Source organism: Piliocolobus tephrosceles, chromosome 5 (genome assembly GCF_002776525.5).
Source record: "Piliocolobus tephrosceles isolate RC106 chromosome 5, ASM277652v3, whole genome shotgun sequence".
Classification (NCBI taxonomy): domain Eukaryota; kingdom Metazoa; phylum Chordata; class Mammalia; order Primates; family Cercopithecidae; genus Piliocolobus; species Piliocolobus tephrosceles.
In genome coordinates, this window is record NC_045438.1 from 57,753,743 (window position 1) to 57,758,736 (window position 4,994).

Sequence of the window (4,994 nt, forward strand, 5' to 3'; positions counted from 1 at the left end):
TTTTTTTTTTTTTTTTTTTTTTTTTTTTTTTTTTTTTTTTTTTTTTTTTTTTTTTTTTTTTTTTTTTTTTTTTTTTTTTTTTTTTTTTTTTTTTTTTTTTTTTTTTTTTTTTTTTTTTTTTTTTTTTTTGAGACAGAGTCCCTTCTGTTGCCCAGGCTGAAGTGCAGTGGCGCAATCTCAGCTCACTACAAGCTCCGCCTCCCGGGTTCACGTTATTCTCCTGCTTCAGCCTCCCAAGTAGCTGGGACTACAGGCGCCCGCCACCACACCCGGCTAATTTTTTGTATTTTTAGTAGAGACAGGGTTTCCTCATGTTAGCCAGGATGGTCTCGATCTCCTGACCTTGTGATCCACCCACTTCCACCTCCCAAAGTGCTGGGATTACAGGCGTGAGCCACCGCACCCAGCCGGAAGTTTTTCTGAATCTTAATGTAGCAACGAACATTTGTAAACCTTTTTATATTTTGCAGAGAATTTTCACTTTTCCATATTATCTTCTGAATTAGGATTTTGCCCATGGTAAGTAAGGCAAGTATTACTTAGTAGATAAATTATAAACATGAGAAACTAAGGTTTCCAGGGATAGCGTGGATTTACCCAAGGATGCCAAGGAACAAGACTTCACACAGAAAAGCTCCAGGTCAAATGTCCCCTCCACATCCTGTGTCCGTTCACTCCCCTAGGGCCTCCTCAGGGGCTGTCTGGAAGAGGAAGCTTGGGCTAGACAGGACCCCATAGGTCCCCAAGCTCTGAGGATACAACTCTTTTATGTATCACTTACGCCCTGAAGCATGTTTAGGGTTAAGAATACAGAGTGAGAAATCCATGTGCTGAAGTGGTAAGTACTGCGGGGAAGGTAAAGTCCAGGGTGGAGCATCCTGAGCTAAGACCAAGTGTAGGAACAGGAGCATGAACCAGTTCACCAACATCAGGGTTCACCTATCCTCAGGACTCGGTTCCATGCTTCCCTCTCAGTGGTGGTCTAGTCTTCCAGCTGCCATACTACTGACCATCAGCCCCATCTCATGGAAAAAGGTTTTGCTCAATCCCCTGTGGATCAAATAAAAATGGTTTGCTTCGAGTAGAGTTGGAAACTAACTCACAAAGCTACTGGCATTTTTTTGTAATGGTAGATGGATGGAAGGCTATTGTCCAAAGTTGTAGACATTTATGCATAAGGACTAGCCTGGCTAAGACTCTTGCTCACAGACGGAGAGAGTGGAATGAAAAGAATCCTCCAAAGGGAGCAGGCCTTTGGTGACATACCAAACACTGAGGAACTGACCAGAGCCCAGCCTGGGAGAAAGATTTATTTTATTCATACATCATAAGTGGTCTTTTTTTTGTGGATGGGAAACTGGCACAGAAGCCAGTTAGAAGGAGAAGAAAGAGTGAGTGTGCAGCAGAGTGACAGCAGCAAAGATGCCATGTTGAGGAGATGGGATATCCAGGGCAATGAGATGTAGAAACATCAATGATAAGATCACGTGTAGAACCAGGGGGTGTCATTAGCAAAGGTGGGGATGTCAGATTGGTGAGATTGGGGGTTCAGGGGTGGGAAAGGGAGTGGACTACTCCCTTCCTGAGGGGACCCATCACAGGCATGTTAATGGGCATCAAGGCTGCACTGCTGAGATGGTAGTGTGAGATGACCAGGAAGAAAGTGTGCTGGTGCTAGTGATACTCAGAGTGAGTTTCAAAGCCTGGGGATAGGGGAGACAGGCTGGAAAACCCTGAGAGGAGTAGAAAAGATGATCGAGGCCAGGCACGGTGGCTCACGCCTGTAATCTCGGCACTTTGGGAAGCCAAGGTGTGTGGATCAGCTGAGGTCAGGAGTTTGAGACTAGCCTGACCAACATGGTGAAATTCTGTCTCTGCTAAAAATACAAAATTAGCTGGGCGTGATGGCACATGCTTATAATCCCAGCTACTTAGGAGGTAGAGGCAGGAGAGTCACTTGAACCCAGGAGGCCGAGGGTGCAGTGAGCCGAGATCACACCATTGCACTCCAGCCTGGGTGACAGAGCGAGATTCCATCTCAAAAAAAAAAAAAAGAAAGAAAAGATGATCAAGATGGGTAAGCATCTGACTCCAAGGTCAGAAAGCCTAGGTTTGAATCCTAGCTGTGACATTTGGTAGCCCTATACACTTAGTGAATCATTTAACCTCTCTCTCCCTCAATAGCCTCATTGGCAACATGGAACTGATAGCAGCCTCTGCTACACAGAGTGTGGCCATCACTGACTATGTTCATATATGGAAAGCATGGAGAACAGTGTCTGGTGGATATTGAGCACTATAGAAAGAAGTATTAGTGAAAATAATAGTGGCAATGATAATAATATAAATGGATGTTTACATTTGGGGAAGAAGAGGAAAGGAAAAGGGTAAAAGAAGCAACAAAAGGAAACCTAGAGGAAACCAAAATGGAGAGAACTTACCAAATAAGTTCTCATGGAAATAAAGAGCTAAGAGAGTTTTAGGCTGGAGAGGTTAATTAACAATATTAAATGCTGGAGAAAGGGCCAGGGAAATCATACCTGAGAAAATATCCCTAGCTTTGGGAGGTTGGAGGCCATTGATGACCTTAAGGAAAGCAGTTACAATAGACAATGGCAAGCAGCAGCCAGTGTTTAAGTGACAGGAACAGGGTAAGAAACAAGAAGTACAGGCTATTCATTCAAGAATTTTAAAGGGGAAAAAGGAGAGAGAATAAGAGAGTTGCCAATGGGATTGCAGCATATAAAGTAGAGTTGTTTTAAGGTTGGTAAATCTTAATACATCAAAAGACAGAGAAGAGGCCCACAGAAAGAAAGAGAATAAGGCAACGAGTTAAAAGTAGAAAAAACTGATGAGGCTGGATGTGTGAGGAGGCAATGGAAATTCAACCATGGCACAGGGAGGGGAGTGTGGAAGAGAGAAGGGCCATGCCCGTTCTCAGAAAAGAGAAGGAAGGGACAGGAGAACATGCAGATAAATATTGAGGTGGAGAAGGGGGGACAGTGAGGGGGCTGAATTTAAATGGAAACGTTCTTCCCATTAAAGTGAGGTCCATTTTCCAGGGATGCTTGAGGGGTATTGAGTTGAGAGTTTGAGAAAAAAAATAATTTAAAGAAAAAAAAATCACTCCTGGTTTCTGTATGATGTATTACATGAATGCCTAGGAGACTCAATTATCGCATTTTTGTGACCATCTTCAGCAACTCTTGGTCACATGGAAGCTAGATGCAAAGTCCAAGATTGGCAGGTCCAGAGCACAGGTGTTCCAGGACACTAAGAAGAGCGCAGCTGAGACACCTGATCAGGCTAGGTAGGGGAACTGTGAAGCCAGGAGAGACTGTAAGGACCTGAAGAGCAGAGACAGCACCATACTTAAGGTTTTGTTAAGAATTAAAAAAATACAAAAACGGTATGTAGGAAGTAAAGTACTAGGAGGGCAGTCATGGCTGGGAAGAAAGGCAGAGGTAGGACCAGAGAACTAGAGACACTAAAAGTCGAGAGCCTCCTATTAGGGATGATCCCTTGACTTTGGGGATGAGCTAGAGAGTCGTTTCAGAAGGACGGGTCCCCAGATGTCCTTGGCCAACCCAGATCTCCCCTGCTCCTGCTTATAATTCTCAACTGTAGGATGTGCTGGTAATGCAATCTTTCAATATAAGAAGGAATAGTCTAGAACAGCCCAGGCTCTGTTCCCATTCCTCTTATAACAGTGATATAGGAGTTAAGAAGAAATTACTTAGGCAGATAGTGAGGGTACAGGAGTAAGGCTTTTCCTTTTTAATGAAAAGCCGCCCCAAATCATTTTCTAACAAAGATCAGCCTGTAAAATTGAGCTGCAGAGACAAGCAAGCTGGAAGCTTGCACAGGTGAATGCCCGCAGGAAAAATGCTACCTGGGACTAGACATGTTCAAAATGGCGGCTCCATCTTCCCTCCTCTTTGCCAGCCACGTGTACAGTAAGGAGCAGACAAGATTGCCCCAGTCAGGTAGAAAGTCTATTTGCATAATAAGATTAGGGTGGGGTGGGCAGCCATACATGTGCGCTATGTAAACATCACACCTGATCAAACCAATCTGTGAGCCCTACCTAAATTAAACACTGCCCCCTCAAGCCTGCCTATAAAATGCAGCGAACTCCACCAGCCCCTCTTTCCTTTTGGAAGCCCCTCACTCTCATGAGAGAGAGGGCGGTTCTCCTTTGTCTTTCTTTTGCCTATTAAACGTCCGCTCCTAAAGTCCTCGTGTGTGTCCGTGTCCTAAATTTTCTTGGCGTTAGACGGCGAACCCGAGGTATTTACCCCAGACGACACCACTTCAATAGAATGTCCTGCAATGCGTTAGCCCCGCAATCCCAATCTTCCCCCATATGTAGAAACCCAGAGCAGAGTGCTTTGAGGGGTCCCCTGGCAGTGGTACGATGTGGGGCATGCACAAATTCCATGTGCCACACGCAGCTTCCCTTTACCTTGGGAGACGAACTTGTCAGGAATCCTAGGCTTCTTTTGTTTCTTGCCTGTCTGTGAGTATTACAGTTGCTTCACTTAATTTGTCGTTCATGTGTTCCGTCTTACCAGACTGGTGCAAGTGTTGGAAACTTCAGATTGGTAACTGGTGCACACCAAGCCTGCTTCACAGTAGTAGGTGCCAAGGAGCTGCTAGGCCTATCCTGTTTCATCCAAGAGAAAAGCCCCACTAATCCTTTTCCTATGTCTAACTTTTTTCTTGCCTCAGTCCAGAGACCAAAATTAAAATGTAAAGGGTAGAATTCTACAAGACAAATGCTATGTTTTGTATTTGTTTCTTTGTTATCATTGTTATTATCATTGTCATTATTGTTATCCTTTAACTTGTCATTTTAAAGACAACCTTTGGAGAGAAGAGGAATCCCATCTCAAACCGGAACCACGCTCTTTGATTCTCAGTGTAGAGCTCATTAGTGCTGCCTGGGTTACTTCTACCAAAAAAAAACCAGCTCCAGTCTAGGATTTCCTAAA